Source organism: Echinops telfairi, unplaced genomic scaffold (genome assembly GCF_000313985.2).
Source record: "Echinops telfairi isolate 266 unplaced genomic scaffold, ASM31398v2 ScPeMD7_25;HRSCAF=90, whole genome shotgun sequence".
NCBI classification, from domain to species: Eukaryota; Metazoa; Chordata; class Mammalia; order Afrosoricida; family Tenrecidae; genus Echinops; species Echinops telfairi.
This window is the reverse complement of record NW_022103922.1, coordinates 12,233,458-12,252,797: the sequence shown is the minus strand read 5'-3', so window position 1 is coordinate 12,252,797 and position 19,340 is coordinate 12,233,458. Positions and strand designations below refer to the sequence as shown.

Below are 19,340 nucleotides of genomic sequence, written 5' to 3'. Positions count from 1 at the left end.
TCCAAGTGAAGAATTATAACCTTTCCCTAATGAATATTCATGACCATTCATTGAAAATCTGTTACAGATTCACAATCCCCTAAATCAACTTCAGAGTGTCGATGTATAAAATTCAAAGCCCCTCTTTTCGGGAGCTTATCTAGTGATTGTAATCCTATCTTCTTGCTTGATCCAACTAAGTAAAACTTTTTTCTCTCACTTTCATTCAGCCCCCGACTTTGTTTGTTAGCGTTGCAGAGACTTGGGTTGGTAATGTGACAAAAGATCTAAATTTTAAATATGAATCATAGACATCTAACTTTTAAAATGCCAACCTATTACCAGTTTAAAACACTCCTTTATTTATGAAGCAAATGTAAACTGTGCAGGAGGTGGGCAACAGCTGTTTCTCAAGACAGGGTCCAAATTGGACTAGGCTGGGTCTGCCCAGGTGAGCAGCATGCTGGGCTGACTCTCTCTGCGCTTGTATCATGGTTAAAGTCATGCTATTCACAGTGCTCTCCAAAATAAGTGTATAGCTAAGGAGACTGTAATGAGAGCGCTACCTGAGTGTCTATAAACTAGATAATGAACAATGAATAAATGATGCTACTCCTCAGGAATTGTTTGAGAGTTAACAGTGATTCTGTTGGTAGTGAAAACAGAGATAAGAGTTACCAGAATGCTTGTATGAACAGAAATCTAGAGCACATGCCAAGGAGATGATCTCAGAATAAGTTAAGCACCAACCTAGAAGAAGGATTATTAAGTGCCGACCTCTGAATTGGCAAGTAGACGGATTATAGGTCATAAGATTGCTTTGGCGTTTTCATTATTCTTTTACTCAGTCCTGATCCTCAGACCATTACAACTGTTTCTTTTCCATTTTATTTCAGTTCACAAGGACCTAAAAATAACCCAGACGTGCCACATCTGATGCCAAGAAGAATAGGGAGGATATTAGCGGGAAGATGCCTATCTTAGACTTAAAATATTTAGAGGAGAGACAAACTCATCTTTTTCCAGTGTAACATCCCAATGGTTTAAACCACTGACCTTCTGGCTAGCAGGGGAAATCTGAGTACACTATACTATCAAGGTGTTAAATTAACTATGAAAATGAAATATCAGACACTAGCTAGGAAACAAGTATACAAAATAATCAATATATCAAGACTGGATGTACAATATTAATTTTATATTGAGCCTCAAGTTTGGAGAGAAATTTTCTAAAAGTAATTACAAAATTCTGGACAATGACTATCTTCAACATTCATTGGTCAATGGAAGAAATATGTGATTGTCTGCTTTCTTAATAATTACAACCTTGGAAATTCTATGAGTTAGTTATACTTTATTGTAAAGGGTCACTATGAGTCACAATTGGCTCTACTGGCAATGGGTTTGGTCTAGTGGTGTTTGGGACATTGATCAATAGTTTATGTGCACTGTAAATTAAACTTTCTCATCAAATGCAATTCAGATAAAATTTTGACTTTATTGTATTCATTTTAGCAATGATACATTTGTTTTTCAAAGAGTAGTTATGTTGATCTAGTAATTGTTCCTATTCTTACACAAAATAGCACATAAAACTTCTTAAATACTCTGACATGTTGCATTCAATGTTCATTCTAATATAATCTTTCTTCGTTTAAATTTTTTCAGACAAAATATAAAAGTTTGTTGCTAAATTTAGAAGCAAAACAAATTAGTCCAGGCAATTTAAGTTATGATTTGACTGTCTTGTGAGTTTTGGTTTTTTGTTTGTAACTCAAAGATTTATATTTATTAGCTTTTAAAATTCTAACTGTAGTCAAGCAAATATCACAGTATTTTCACAAATGAGATAACACGCTTGTTTGGGTTTAATGATTTGACATTGCAAAAAAAGCTATTGTGGTCTCAGAACCTAGTACAGACCAGCGTTTACTGTTACTCCTTCTGATGTATTTACTAAAGTGGATGGAATGTGCAGTCACATAATATACATACATTATACTAAAAATAACACAAATTTACAGCCATCATTAATTTCAAATCAAAGTGACCTCATCAGACAGAGTAGAGTTGCCCCTGTTATCCTGGGCTTTGCAAAATAATATGATATACTTTATTTATAGTTTAGCAGGAAAAAATGACATTTTTAAATGTCTTCAGTTTATATTCGATATTCATAAACTGAAAAACTATGGGAACACTGACAATTTCAGCTGTAAATTTCTGTTATCCACTTGTGCATTGCTTTAAGTGAGGAATAAATGTGATTGAAGTACCACTGTAACAGCTGCATTAATCATCTTTTTTATTTTGACTCTTTTTTCCTTATAGGTTTATCAGAGAAAAAGATAGGCTAGGAATATTCAATGCAGAACAAAAATGTACAAGTACCAGGATGTTTTTTTCTTAACCTTTTCGTTGATTTGTATTTGCTCAAACTCCACATTTTCCCTAATCACTCAAGAAAATTGTACTTCTGTGGGCGATGGAATGAATAGACATTTTAAGCTTATGTTCAGTAAGAACAAAAACAAGAACTGAAATCAAATTTATTTTTGAAAACATGATTGACTACATACATATCTAAGATAAACTGAATTTTTAAAATTTTACCCATATACTTATTTACTTTGATTCCAATAGATAATAAATACCTATACTAGTAATGCATATGCACATGCTTAATATTTTAGATGCTGGGTACACCATGGTAAAATTGGTAGAGGCCTTCCCTAATGCCATCGAATGGAAGGTATGAACTGGGTCACACTGGTAAAAACATCATTCCTCTAGCTGATGCTGCATCCTACCTTGTAAGACAGCATCTATTTGTATCACAATAGGTGTTAGTACCATATTCTTATTTGAGGGTATAACAGTGCCTATGCCACAGGGCTCAGAATAAATGGAGAAATAAATTTAACTATTTAGGCTATAGCAGAGGTTATCAATGTGCTTTTGATTCTGAATTATATAGGAGAAATACTAATTCCTTTTGAAAGTATGTTTGTCAATTCTGACAAATGTCAGCCAATAATATGAATGGACCTGGAATTGTTTATTCCCCCTTGTAAATGCATCTATATGAGGGAGCTTCAAAACTCTTGTGCAAAAATTCCATTATCTTTCTAGCTCGTTTTTCCACAAGCTTCTTAGAACCCCTTGTGTATGGGAATATGTATTTTATATATATATATATGTATATATATAATAGAAATAGAGACAACTAAAATGAAAACATATGGTAAAAATATGACAGTTAAGGGACCATGATTTTAGGATGAGAGAACAGAGTCTGGATATATTTGCACGCAGAATTATAGAACATTGGTAACTGATTGGGTACTGAAGATTTGTGAAAAGAGAGGACTCGTAGATCATTACATTCCATCCATCTCAAAAAATGTACATGAAGATTTCTATGACATAGACAAAAAATGGGCAAGGAAATTGGAGAGATTCAACTATTTAAAGAAGTGACAGAAAGCTAAATCAAATAAGAACTAGCTTGATAATTGATATAGAAAAATTGGATTGATTTTGAGATATTTATGAGTACACTAGTTTATATAATAGGAAACTAAAAATAAAGATGATTTGGCTAGTGGGATTAATTTTGAGCTCCATTAAGACAAAGACTGTAGCTATAACCATGCACACAATGTCATCTCTTAGGAAAAATAAGTGCACTGAAGAGAGTAAAGTTCTTGGTTTGGAGCCTAAAGGGTACTAACATTTCAGAAGATGGCTTTGATAAAAATAGAGTAATCTAAATCAGAAAAGAAAGCCCACAGTAGGATAGCATTACAATGCTCATGAGTGTAGAGTGCTGCAGGGAGGAAATGACCAAGAATAGCATATGCTCAACAAACAGCACAACATGACCAAGAATAGTTACAATGATACTTGGAAGTCCACTGTGACCTGGGTTCTTGACAAACTATTCTAGACTGATGAATAAGAGAAGATGAACTATAATATAGTCTCTCAGAATAATAGTCAGTGAGAGGATGGGGAAAAAAGCGGGGAGACAACAGGGATTATAAAAAGAAAGAAACACAAAAACATTCAAACTCTAAGCTATGCAGCCAGACATCTGAAACTCTTAGTTCATGAGAAGAAGCTAATGTAGAATTCTGAGCAACATCTCTTTATGTGAAAGGATATTTAAACATGGTCATTGGGTAGATCAAAAGCTTTACAATGGCAAAGATGTTGTTAGTCTTTTTGTTGTTAAGCTGTCAATGGCAAATGTATTTCTGGACCTATAGCATATTGTTTTAACAATTAAAATAAATTAGTTGGCTCTATCTATACATGTTTCTTGTCAGTCTTCTACTTGCTCAACTAAAACAGATTTTTTAACAGTACTAATTATATAGTATCAGATATGCCTTACATTAAACTTCTGGTAAGAGCTACCCCAAATAATAATCTTGTTAGCATGTTGTTGTTGCCAGGTACCGTTAAGTTGGTTCTGAGTCATAAAGCCCCTATGGATAACAGAATAAAACAATTCCTGCTCCTGTAATGCCCTCACAAGTGTTCTATTTTAGTCCATTGTTGCGAATTCTGTGTCAGTCCATCTTATTGAGAGTCTTCCTCTTTCTTGCTAACCCTCTATTTTACAGAAACAAACCAAAAAAGTTTACCATGCTGGAATTTATTATTTTCTTATCTAAAAATAAGTATAAAGGAGCTTCAAAAAGTTTGTCGAAAAATTCAATCATCTCTGTGTTAGTCCAGGTAGACTAGAGAAACAAATTCATAGATACTCGTGTGTATGAGACAGAGCATTATATAAAAGAGCAATTGTATATTTAGAAAACATCCCAGCCCAGTCCAGATCAAGTCCATAAATCCGATATTAGCCCATATGTATGGTACTAGCCCATAAATTGCTATTTAGACTCACAAAGCGTATGCAATGATGGTGAATGCAGGAAAACCACAGGCCAGCAGGTAGAAGGTCTTCTGAATCCAGTGCAGTGGAAGCATCTCAGCGCTGATGCAGATCTCCACACGTCTCCTCCAGCTCTCTGAGTGTCTCAACAGCAGGAAAGGAAAGACAGAGTGGGTCTGGCCTCCAGTGAGCTATTTATCTCATTGGTACCTCCAAATGAGGTCATCAAGCTGTGAGCTGATTGACAGGCTAGACACCACCCCTTCGCTCAAGTTGACAGGAGATTATGTAATTGCCGCATCTTCTAATATCATTAGTCCTTGAACATTTTTTAAATCATTCTATTGGGGGCTCATACATATATACATCGTGTCAAGCACATTTGTACATTTGTGCATTTGTTGCCATCATCATTTTCAAAACATTTGCATTCTGCTTGAGCCCTTAATATCAGCTCCTCATTTCCCCCCTTCCTACTCCCCCTCTCATGAACCCTTCATATTTCAAAAATTATTATTATTTTGTCATATCTTACACAGTCCGATGTCTCCCTTTACCCACTTTTCTCTTGTCCATCCCCCAGGGAGGAGGTTATATGTAGTTCCTTGCTACCCCACCTTCCCTCCACCCTCCCAGTATTGCCACTCTTACCACTGGTCTTGAAGGGGTCATCTGACCTGGATTCCCTGTGTTTCCAGTTCCTATCTGTACCAATGTACATGCTCTATTCTAGCCAGATTTGTAAGATAGAACTTGGATCATGATGGTGGGGGAAGGATGCATTTAAAAACTAAAGGAAAGTTGTATGTTTTATCATTGCTACATCGCACACTGACTGGCTTGTCTCCTTGCCACAATCCTTCAGTAAGGGGGTGCCCAGTTGCCTATAGATGGGCTTTGGGTCTCCACTCTGCACTCACCCTCATTTACAATTATATGATTTTTGTTCTTTGATGCCTGATACCTGATCCCTTTGACACCTCTTCGTCATACAGGCTGGTGTGCTTCTTCCATGTGGGCTTTGTTGCTTCTGGGTTAGATGGCCACTTGTTTATCTTCAAGCCGTTAAGACCCCAGATGCTATATCTTTTGATAGCCGGGCACCATCGGCTTTCTTCACCACATTTGTTTATGCACACATTTGTCTTCACCAATCGTGTCGGGAAGGTGTGCATCATGTAATACTAATTTAATAGAACAAAGTGTTCTTGCATTGAGTAAGTACTTGTGTTGAGGTTCAATGTCCATCTGCTGCCTTAATACTTGAACATTTTAAAGTACATTTATATAAGGTAAAGTTGACTAGCTTAATATGCCTGCATACAGATATGATTACAATTCTAGGTTCCTGTTTATTCCTTTATGTTTCTTATTGTTTAGTTTCTATATTCACTCACTTCCAGCTAGTCAATTTTGACTCATAGTGATCCTATAGGACAAGGTATAAGTGCCCTGTGTGTTTCTGGGACTGTAAAGCTTGACCTTGAAGTAGGAAGCCTCGTCTTTCTCCAGCAGGGCTCTGGTGGTTTTGAAGTGCTGACCTTGCAATTAGCAAATGAAGGTTGCTATGCCTCCAGGACTCCATTCTATATTGAAAGTCACCGCATTGCTGTAAGATGTCCTGCTCCAGCTATTGCCAGTTAAAAGGATGAAAAGAAAAAGACAACAAAATTGGGGAGACAATAATAATTTCTGACATATGTGTGATGCCACAAAATGCAAAGAAAACAAGAGTTGTAGCATTGTGATCTCAACTGCACTCTACCAAGCGTGCCAGTTCTCCTGAAAACAATTTCCCTCATAGTTCTCTCTCTAAGCCCTTGCTACTCTGCCTAGACACTCATTTCTTGGCCAACAGCCCTCCCTATGTGATCTTCACTATTCATCAACTTCCAAATTTAAACATCAGCCGAGATTTCACATCTCTTTTCAAAGCCAGTGTATCCAATTGCCTACTCCACATTTACTCTGATTTTCACGCGTCACCATAAAACTAGCCCACAGAAGAGTCACTCTCTATCGCTCCTCCAAAACCTGCATATTCTTCACTACTTTGTTCTTAAATAACGGTGTTCCTATCCGCCCATTTTCTTTTCTTCTTTTTCTTTCTTTCTTTGTTTAATTTTTTTAAATCATTTTACTTGGGCTTCACACAACTCATCATAATCCATACATACACCCATTGTGTCAAGCAGATTTGTAGGTTTGTTGTCATCATCATTCTCAAAACATTTTCTTTCTACCTAAGCCCTTGGTATCAGCTCCTCATTTTCCTCCTCCCTCCGCCATCCTCACTTCCCTACCAACCCTTGATAATTTATAAATTATTATTATTTGTTCATGTCTTACACTGTCCGATGTCTCCCTTCACCCACTCTTCTGTTGTCTGTCCCCCAAGGAGGTGTTATCTGTAGATAATTGTGAGTGTTACTCCTTTCTCCCCCATCTTCCCCTTACCTTCCTGTATCTCTACTCTCATTATTGGTCCTGAGGGTTTTATCTGTCCTGGAATCCCTGTGCTTCCAGCTCTTATCTGTACCAGTGTACATCCTCTGGTCTAGCAGGATTTGTAAGGTAGACTTGGGGTCATGATAGTGGGGGTAGGGGGAGCATTAGAGAACTAGAGGAAAGTTGTATGTATCATCGGTGCTATACTGCACCGTGACTGGCTCATCTCCTCCCCAGTTGCCTACAGATGGGCTTTGGATCTCCACTGCTCACTTAACCTCATTCACAGTGATATGATTTTTTTATTCTTTGATGCCTGATACCTGATCCTATTGACACCTCATGATCACACAGGCTGATGTGCTTCTTCCATGTGAGCTGTGTTGCTTCTCAGATAGATGGCCGCTTGTTTTTCTAAGAGGGAAAACTCAGAGAAATGCCAAGTAGAATCAGGACTTCAATTTTATCTCTAAAACCAAAAAACCCAACATCATTCACCATTATTCCCCGAAGCCACCGGACTCCAAATCCACATAAGTGCCAGGAAAATATATAAGGAAATAATGTAAGTATGGGGTGTTCTAGCAATGAAGTAAAAATGCTGACTGCCATAGACCATAAGATTGTTTGCTCAAACATATGTACAAATTTGCTTGATACAATTGATGTATGGATTGTTATAAGAGCAGAGTCCCCAGTAAAATCATTTATAAAACAAAACCAAAAAAAGTTTGCTCAAAGGTCTTTGCATATGGACATGCATATGAGAAAATCATACATTAGTGAAACACATTAACTGTTAGGTACTTGAGTGAAACCAGGCTACATATCTTTGTCATATGGCACCGATTCTACCAGTCATTCAGACACATTTACAATTCAATTTGCTGTTTTACTTCTCAGGACCCTCACAATATCCTAGTGCTAAGTAATGAAGAATGCTGGGTCCTGATGCAGGGCCAATATTCTCTTACACCACTATGGATATATGACATTTTTCCTTTCTTGCTGGTTGATTATTTACATATGAAAAGATGAAAAAGTACTGAGAGAAAATGTGTTCTTTCCTCTCAGAAGACCCTTGGCTAGGATATAAGCCAAAAGGAAAAGATACTGAGGGGAGGAAATTGTTTAATGTACAAATCTAAGTACATGTAATTACTTATTATCCATCAGCAATCGCTAAGCCATGACTATATTGAGAGATACTCTGTATAACTTTTTAAAATTAATGTGTATCTACAATTAATAAATTATTTTATTTATTTTATGATAAGTACAAGTAAGTAGAGAAATGTGCAAGAAAAAAAATTAACCAGGCACAGACATTAACCCGAGGACTATGTAAATACTATGGCATTTCTTTAAGCAACTACAACTCTAGAAATAATACAAAAAAACTCGCTCCTTGATTATGTGATTCTAGGATGTTAACAGTTATCTATCCTGCTTAAGCCTCAGTTGTCCCTTTGTCTAAGCAACTCATTTGATGGAAAAAGATGAGAAGTAAAATTAAAATGGTCGTGGAGTCTTTAGTGACAAACAAGTTCATCTCAAGCCAGAAAGAAAATAAAATTTAGAGTAATTTTCACAAAGGTGTCATCCTAGCTAAAGATGCTTAAGGTCAACTCAAAGGAATCTTTTTCCCCAAATGCCATATATTTTACTCACTTTATTTTCCCCCCACACAGATATTTTACAATTATCATTAATAAAAAGAATGTTCATGAGCTTGTATACTGGATCATCTCTTAGATCGTTTCATTGTCTCTAGATTTCCAAGAATATAACATAATGTTTAATATTATCTATGCAATGCTTTCCATTTTCAATGATCTTATCTTCAATTAGTAAAAGTCTTGGTCTTTTTCGAAGTCATCTTTCTGGAGAGGTTATAAATGTTGTTATGAGTGGAAACAGAAGTGGAATGGAAAAAAACAAAATGTAGGATGAAGATTTCAAAAGTGTAGATTGTTGCTGTTAGACGTCTTTGAGAAGATTCTGCCTCATAGTGACTGTACAACAGGAGGAAACACTGCCCAGTCCTGCGTCATTCTCACACTTGTTCTTGTGTTTGAGCCCACCCATGCAGCAACTGTGCCGATCCATACTGTCTAAGGTCTCTCTCATTTTTGATACCCTGCTACTTTACCGAGCATGATGTTCTTCTCCAGCAACCGGTCCCTCCTGACAACATGTCCAAAGTACATGACACTGGTCTAGCCCTCCTTGCCTCTAAGGAACATTCTGGTTCTACTTCTTCCCAGCTAGATTTGTTGGTTCTTTTGGCAGTCCGTAGTACTTCCAATATTCTTTGCTAGCACCATAATTCAAATGCATTGATTCTTCTTTAGTCTTCCTTATTCAATGCCCAATGTTCACATGTAAAAGTAATTCCCTAAACATGGACACTTGTTAATTTCTCAAGTGGATCACTAATGATGAATTTTACAAATACTGAGTATAATTTTCAAATTAAAAATGCCCTAGCCTGTAGAACTATCACAATTTAACATAAAGTTATTTTAAAACCACTATGCATCATCATTAACATAAATGTGTACTTCTGAAAATATTATCATAAAAAATGTTTCTCTAAAACTGACTGTGTTTAAGACTGTGATAATTAATGGAGTAAAGATGTAGATATGAGTAATACAAAATAAATCCCATTGCTATTGAGTTGATTTCACCTCGTGGCAACCCCATAGGTACAGGAGAACTGTTGCTTTGTTTCAACTGGTATCAATGTCCTGTGTATTAACCATTCCATATCACTACTTGACATAGCAGCCTTATATCTTAACTTTGTTTGAGATCATGCCCTTATCCGCCCCTTCAGCTCATTTGTTTTTTTCAAAAATATACATTTACACAATCACTGCAATGATGCTTACTCCAGATCCTGGTGTGATGGAAATGTTTTGTTTTATTTAATGTTGATCTATGTTCTAGAGGGAACAACATGTATCTGGTCATCCTTGAAAACTATGCCTTTTTATTGCTTTAGGTATTTGTAATATATATATACATCACACGCACAGAAAACATCTTTAATTCTGTTCTTGTTAGTATTGACTTCCCTTTATTTCAGCATTACCAAGTGGTAGATTAACAAGAATTATAAATAAGTATATTTTTTCCCAAGATACAGTGAATGGAAAGGGGATACTCTCAGAATGGCCCAAAATAATCCCAGCATTAATTTCATGCTTGACAAACAGAGTTTGAGGGAGAGCTACACCTATTAAGCAAATTTCATAGAAATTAGAAACATAACCTGCAGAGGGATTGGAACAAGGCATCTAGAAACGCTGCTTGGCAACCGCGGATGATATTGCACACAATATGCCGGCTTCTGTTTGGAAAATAGATTCCTTACTTGGCATCCAGGCTACCCACCGTGAAACATGTTTGGTGTTGTACATCCCCAGTTGTGAGAATAACTATTCAGAGAAGTTAAAACATGAAAATAGCTTGCAAATCACCAGTTGGGGCCAACATGGCAAGAAAATTGAAAGGCAAGCATTGCCAAATTACTATTTTCTGTCTAATTGTTTTGGTTTTAAAACAAAAATATGCTTAATGTGGGCATGCAGGAAATAAATGCTACTGATGAATCCTGATTACAGGTGCTTTTTAGTAAAGGAGATTTGAGGCACGGTTGCACTGTTCTGAGGATCGCTACAATTTTCTACAGCCCAATCTCCAAATCCGTGTTACACTTTCCTACCAGCTAGTGAGGTGAGACTTGGGTCACTGCTGTATCATAATGGTGATGGTGCCTCTGTCAGGAAAAAGAGAAAGACAAACTCAGAAGAAACAGAGGAAGGGGATGGTGAAATCCCAATACACCCATTGCAACAATCACTTTAGGAAATAAATGATGTAAGTTCTAGCGACAGTCCCAGTAGCTCACAACTGCTTGATGTTCAGGAAGTTTCACAGAATTATTCATTTTCACCTGAAGATCTCTTTACAAATGTCCAACAAACGCAGTCAATGACAGCGTTTCCACAGAAGTACTTCACATCTCTATTCTCAAATCTGACTCATTAATAATGCACTTCTGCGTAAGACAGAATATATTCACAACATCTATCTTCCCAATCGCATATATAATTTTAGAAAACATATTGTAAAAGCCACATATGTAAAGGTAGGTTTCCAGTTCATACATATTTATCATAAGTAGTACATATTTAGACATGATTCTGTGATCAGTGGCTGGCTACAGGCCGGTAATACACAGAGTCTTGTTAGGGTGCCTTCATAAGGGTCTAATCAGAAAGGTGGGTTCTGTAAGACAGATTCAAGGCAAGGGTGTTAGATCAGAAGGCAATGATGTATTTTTTTAGATACCCCCTGGGGTAGTCTTAATGAGACTCTCTTAAAAGACACAGGACAGCTATAGGACCTTTTTATGAAGAAGTTATAAAAATATAAAAATTACATGGGTGAGAAAAAAATACAGAAAAATTGAAATGAGGAAACATAAAAAAGTAAAGTGTTTTTTTATATCATTCTAATGTGCCTACTTAGTTTGGGAGAGTAGGAGGAGCTATCTAGCGTAAATACTTTGGTTGGGAAGCCTCACTCTGTTCCCCCTCCAGTCCTGCTCTCCGTGCCCACAAACTCAAAGAGCATTGAAGGCAGCACAAGTGGATCCCCTGAGGTTGCCAAACCCATTATTTTGAAAAGTAAATAGAAGAGCACAGTTGAGGGATGGGCTAGAGAAAGAAACACATTATGTTTAGACGTATGTTGACCGAAATTGATAAACAATAGCTGGATACTTGAGTACTTTGGGGTTACTAAAGGTCTCTATGACTTTGTAGCAATCGTTTTTTACTTACTCTCATATTTACTTGAATAAATTTAAAATAAAAACTCAAAAACCAAATGGAGCTGTAGGCTAAGGTATAAAAGAATCTTTCTCCCTCAATACTTCGATGTTATGCCACTAAAAATGTTGGGGGGGGGGGAATTGAATTAATAAACCAAACCAAGTGCCACTGAGTTGATGCCAACTCATCGTGACCCTTCAGCCCCCACATGACAGTGCTTCCAGGGCTGCGATCTTGCAGGAAACCCATGTCCACATCTCTCTTCTGCCAGGCAGCTGATGAGCTTGAATCATTGACCTTCTCATTAGCAGCTGGGTGACAATCGACCCCACCCCCCACCCCCGGCTCCTAAACTTCAATAACAAGCAAAGAAAAGTTAGAAAAAACTAATATGGCATGATCATTAAAAAAAAATGAGTCTCAAAGTTAAAAGATCAAGACATGTGAAGCAATATTGTCTGGCTTAAAATGTATCTTTCAGAATATAGATTACAATAAAATGTCTAATAATTGTTGCATATTTAAATCTTCATGAACGTTAATTCAGTGGGATTTGTAATATTCTCTTAACAGACAGAATTAACAAAATGACTGGCTGGAAAAGAAACCCAAACCTAAAATCTGATGCATAGAAATATAAATGGTAGGATCCCATATTCAATTTTAGAGAATGAGAAAGACCCAGTAGAAGCATACTTAAATATAGCCCCATTAGACAGTAGCCCTAGCAACTAAACTCTGTAAAGTATTATGGATGTTGTATAATAAAATACCAAATTGTAGAACTAAGCAAAACTACATTCTTAATGTCAGACAAGCCCTCTTGGAACCTATTCCTACTTTGCTCTCAGACTACATAAAAGTATACAGAATAAGATATACATGCATACTGAACCGCATATAGTCTATATGTAAAATGAATTGGTCTCACTGATATACAGTAGAAAAGGAGTCTGTGTGGACTGTGGACTGATGATTGATAATGGGGTATCTGTCATTGGTTCATGTGAGAAAGGTAAGGAAATTGAGAACAAACATCTAGGAACCTTGACAGGTATCTGGGATGGCCGAGAGAATCATCCCTGATCATTAGACTGATCCCATTTAAAAGGGTATAGGAGTGGTTACACTTTGTGGGGCCATCCGCAAGTTCGCATGGTCAGCAGTTAGAAACTGCCAGCAGTTCTGCAGGAGGAAGACAGGGCTTTCTACTCCCATAAAGTTACAGTCTCAGACACAGGGGGTGTCTACGAGTCAGCATTGCCTCGTGGCAGCAGGTTTGGAGGGTTGGGGAAGACCCGTTCCAGTAATTGAACTTGAGTTGTTTGTATGAGCTGCTTCTTAGTCCTGCACAGTAGTACCAAATATTGGCTCACAATAGATTAGATATAAACAACTCCAAACGCACTGCCATTGAGTCCATTCTAACTCAGAGGGATACAAACATCTTGAATATAACAGATTTAAGAACCATTGTCTTCCCTAGGTTACTTTAAGTCACCTCTGCTCAACTGCAGGCAAAGATACAAAATGATTTTGCAAAATGGCTTTGCAAGTGTATTTTGAAAGGGGATAAATGACTAACACAGTATGTTCGCTATTATTTAAATATATACTTTATAGAAATAAATTTTAAAACATATATAAAATGTCTAATGACATCAAAATACCTTACAGTCATAAGAAAACAAGCTAAAAAACAAAACAACTTTTTCTGCTTAGGTTTATTTTTACACTTAGGAACATTTATTACTGTATTTTTACAAAATAACTTATAAATCACAAGAAAAACATTAACAGGAATGAAAATTAAACTGCTAAAATAGATAAAAGACTAGGCATAATCATAATGAATCCAGAAGGAAACAGTAAAGAAGTCAAATCAATCAGAGTAGTTAAAGGTGAGAAAGACAGAGATTATCTGAGAAAACTGTAATAGATGTTCCAAAGTATAAAAATAGACCTAAGCAGAAAATTTATGTAAAATACTTAATAAAGGAAAAAGTTTTATAAGAAAGTTCATTCCATAGATAGAGAAAATAGAATATTCCAAAACAATGATGCCAGCTCAATCAAAACCAACAATTACAGAAGAATGCAATCATGTCATTAGAATTAGAAAGGTGAAGAAGGAATTTTTAAAGCATGTACAAATACATATATATGTTCCTTAAGGGGGAATTTTTAGACTGGCATTTCAAATTTATTTGTTTTCTGAAACATTTCATTTAAGAAGCGAAAAACTACTATCATCTATATGTTGAGGAAAATATTTCTAAAATGTTTATTCAGACAAGATGTTATTGAGAAACGATGTACAAATGCGCTTTACACAATTGATGTGTGTATGGATTGGGATAACAGTTGTATGAGCCCCTAATAAAATGTTAAAAAATAAAAAAATAAAATAAAAAAATAAAAAATAAAAAAAGATGTTATTTCAGGACAAACTAGATTGATCAATATCCTCCAATAAAAATAATTGTTTTCCTCGTGGGGTTATTGTTGTTCAGTTCATTTTTGACTCACAGTGACAGCAAGACAGAAGCCTTGGTGGCAGGGTCTGAAGTTCAAACCAACCAACTGCTCCTCCTCTTTGGAAAGAACCACTGCCCTAGTTATCTCTGGAAAGCTTCTGTAATGGTTTATGGGTGGGTACTTAGCTGAATGCAGCAATCCTTTTAAACTCAGCTTTACACTTAAACAAAAGTAGATTCTGCACTTTTGGGATAGGCTTATGATTATGTTATTTTATTCTTCTTAATCATTTTTGTCTGACCAGTTTTCAAGATTTTGGAAGCAGTAGCCAAGAGATGAAAAGATAATGTTGTATTGGATAAATCTGCTTCACAGACCCCCTTAAACTGTTGAAAAGCAAGAACGTTACTCTGAGGATTAAGGTTCACCTGACCCGGGCAATGGTATTTTCCCTTGTCTCATATTTCCGCGAAAGTCAGACATTGACTAAGGAAGACTGGGGAAGAATCGATGCATTGGAATTGTGGTGCTGGAGAAGAATATTGAAATTAGCATGGACTGCTAAAAGGATAAACCAATCTGTCTTCTGGGAAGTGTGGTCAGCGTGCCCCTCAGCAAGGATGGCAAGACTTCATCTCATGTACTTTGGATGTATTGTCAGAAGAGACCAGTCCCTGGAGAAGGACATTTTGGATGGTAAAGTAGGGGAGTGTGTTAGTCTGGGTTGACAGGAGAAACAAATTCATAGACACTCATCTTTGTATAAGAAAGAGTTTAATATACAAGAGCAGGTGAATATTGAGAAAACATCCCAGCCCGTGCTAGATCAAGTCCATAAGTCCAATATTAGCCCATATGTCTGATACCAATCTATAAAGTCCTCTTCAGACTCACGAAACACATGCAATGACATTGAATGCAGGAAGGTCACAGGCCAGTGGATGGAAGGTCTTGTGGATCCAGTGACAGTATGAGCAGCTCCACATGGCTCCTCCAGCTCCTGAGCTCTAGTATAGCTCCATGTGTGTTGTCAGTGGAGATATCTTGCAGGGACTCAGCATGTGTCTCACCTCCAGCGAGTTGTTTATCTCCAAATGAGGTCATGAAGCTGTGACCTTATTGACAGGCTAAATTCCACCCCTTCATTCTAGTCCTTTCAGATTGACAACAGATTATGTAACTATCACAGGGAGCATCAAAAAAGAGGAAGATCCTCAAGGAGAAGGATTGACATGGTGCCAGCAACAATGGGCTCAAGCATAGAAACAGTTGTGAGGGTGGTGCAGGACCTGGCAGTGTTTCGTTCTATCATGCATGGGGTCACTATGGTTGGGATTGACTGCAAGGATACAACAATTCCCAAAATTATTAGTGAAAAGAAAATTTTATTGAAAATTTTGACCAAAGAGTTTCCTAAAGTTAAACAAGTTTATTTCTCAGCAACTTGGATGACAAAGAATTTTTTTAAAAGGGAGGATGTGGAGTTATTATAGTTACATAAATGAGGACATAGGAAGGTAATTATATTTTTCACATTATCTTAATGAGGGAACAGAAAGGTAATTACAATTTTCACTAAATATCTTTTAAAAAAAGAACAGATCTTTATTGCCTTGAAATATGCATATCTATTTTTAAAAACCCACAAAAGATGTTATTCTCTCATTTCTCCATCTTCTTCCTGTTCTTCAACACCTCTGATATAAAGGACATTATTACACCTTATTAAAGGTTCACCCTGGTGTACAGACAATGCCCATGTATTCTTCTGTATTCACAAGCTGCGTGTTCATATAGCCATCTACAGATACCAGGGAGGCCTTGTACTCCATGCCCTACTTCAGTTTCACCCTCACTGTCTTTCCTGTCAATCCATTCAGGAAAGGTTTGGGATTGAGAGCAACTACTCGAGAGAGGTGCAGCCAACTCAGCTGCCGTCTGTCCCTCGTGACTGATGCAGCAGCTCTCCAAAATATCTTTCAGTAAATTCACTAAGCATTAGGCATGGAAGATTGAATTCATATGAAATGAGACTGCCACAGATGACCTCTTAAGACTTCGAAAAAATCAAAGCCCTCACATTGATGACTAATGTATATCTGACCCAAGACATGATCTTCTCAATTACCTCATATGTATACAAAGCCCGAAAAAATACCAAAAGAGGAAGAAGAATTGGTGCATTTGTATTTAGGTGTTGGCTAAAATACTTAATACACCATGGATTGCCAAAAGATTAAATAAATCAGTCTTAGGAAAGCTCTAATCCTCAGAAGCAAACATGGCAAAACGCTATCGTGCTCATGGTGCATCCATCACCAGGAGTGAACAAGCTTTAGAAATGAAAAGTCTGTTGGGTCAAGCAGAGGATCAGTGATGACAAAGGAAACCCTCAGTGATGTGGGTTGACATAGTGCTGATGACCCTGGCTTCATGTGTATCAATAGGCAAGGAGAGGGCATAGCCCAGGCATTTTATTAAGTCATTTCTAAGCACAGGCTGGAACCTACTAGAAGGCAACCTCCAAAATCCTCACTCTCACACCTGGTTTAGATAAATTAGACTCATGCAAGTACAGGGAGTTGGGATAATCCGAGTTGATCATCAGGTTTCTTCATTTAGTTTTCAAACATTTAGTTTCAAACATTTGTTACTCATATCATCACTGTGTATTTCATCATAGTGGCTGTGCAATGGTTATTGCTAACTGCAAGGTCAACTGTTGGAAACCACTAGCTGCTCCATGGAAGAAAAATGGGACTTTCTAGACTTGTGAAAAGTTTCAGCCTCAGAATCTCACAGGGGTGCTTCTCTCGCCTGTAGCACCCCCATGAAGGCGCTAACCACAAGATCAGCAGTTCAAAACCAACAGCCTCTATGAGGCAGAATGATGAGGCTTTGTGCTCTCATACAGTCTCAGAATCCCACAGAAGCAGTCCTATTCTGTGCTGGAAGATCACTAATAATAGCTGGAGGTCAGAAATAATCACTAATAGCTGGAGGTTAGAAATAACTACATAGCAGATTACAAATTCATGAGGCCAGGGATTGCTCTACGTTTGCTCACTGCCCTAACCCAAAGAACCAATATCACTTCCTGGCAAATAGTAAATGTTGAATGAATATTGTAAATGTGGAGTTATCTCCCAGATGAGATGTAATGTCTTGTGTTAACGCTGATTGTCCAAGCAATTCCAAGAATAATATTATATAGCTCATTGTTACTAATGAACTTCTAGCAATTCTGAGAAAGGTTAGGGATCAAATCACTTGAAAATAGTCTTGATGAAGTGACTTTCTTTATTTTTCTGTGCTTCTGTCCTAAAAGAAGCACTTCACCATTGTAATCCTTAAGTCTCTGGAATTCATCTAAATTCATGAAAAATGGTCTATTAAACTGTACATACAGAAGGGAAAAGAGATTTTCATTTGAATTGATTTTTTTTCTTTTTATTAATCATTTTATTGGAGAGCTCTTACAAATCTTATGACTATCCATCATTCAATTGTATTAATAACACTTGTACATATGTTGCCATCAACATTTCCAAAACATTTTCTTTCTGCTTGAGCCCTTGATATCAGCTCCTCTTTTTTCCCCTCCCTCCCCCACCCTACTACCCTCATAAATACTTCATCAATTATATATTATTGTTATTATTTTGTGTCTTACACTGTCTGTTGTCTCCATTCACCCACATTTCTGTTATTCGTCCCCCTTGTTATACATCCAGCCTTGTGATGGGTTCCCCTTTTCTCCCCACCCCCTGCCACTCCCCCCACCCACCCTGATAATATCACTATTTCCACTACCATTCATGAGAGTTTTATCCGTGCTGAATTCCATGTATTGAGAGCTCTTATCTGTACCAATGTGTACAGATCTGTACTCTGGCCTAGCTGGATTTGTAAGGTAGAACTGGGTCATGGTAGTGGGGAGGAGGAAGCATTCAGGAACTAGAGGAATAATGTGTGTTTCATCAGTGCTATACTGCACCCTGGTTGAATTGTCCCTTCCTTGTAACCCTTCTGTGGAGGGATGGCCAATTGTCTACACATGGGCTTTGGGTCTCTACTCCAACCACCCTCATTTACATAGATATAGTTGTTTGTTTGAGATCTTTTGACACCTGATACCTAATCTCATCAATACCTCATGATCACACAGGCTAGTGTGCTTCTTCCATGTGGGTTTCTTTGCTTCCCTGCTAGATGGCTTCTTGTTTAATTTCAAGCCTTTAAGACCTCAGATGCTGTATCTTTTGATAGCCAGGCACCATCCACTCTTTCTTCACATTTGCTTATGCACCCATTTTTGTTTTCAGTGATCATGTCAGGAAGGTGAGAATCAAAGAGTGCCAGGTTATGAGAACAAAATGTTCTTGTGTTTAGGGAGGTCTTGAGTGGAGGCCCAAAGTCCTTCTGCTATCTTAATACTTAACATACAAATATAAGTACATTGTCCTCTATCCCTTTCATTATAAATTAAGATATTTACATTTATACATGCCAATAGCTATGCCTCTATAAAGAGCATTTGCCTCCTACTTCTTTCCTCTATTTTCATTGCACCTTCTTCCTGTCCCTCTATCATGCTCACCCTCCACTCGACTCAGTAATTCCTCTTGGATACATTGCACTTGATCAAGCCCTACCATTTGAATTTCTTAAGAGAAAACTTTGAT

General features: G+C 37.2%; 1 pseudogene; it reads right to left on the bottom strand.

The window, feature by feature from the left end:
• Positions 1–16,297: 16,297 nt before the first annotated feature.
• LOC101644260 lies at positions 16,298–18,502 on the bottom strand (annotated as a pseudogene).
• Positions 18,503–19,340: the final 838 nt, after the last annotated feature.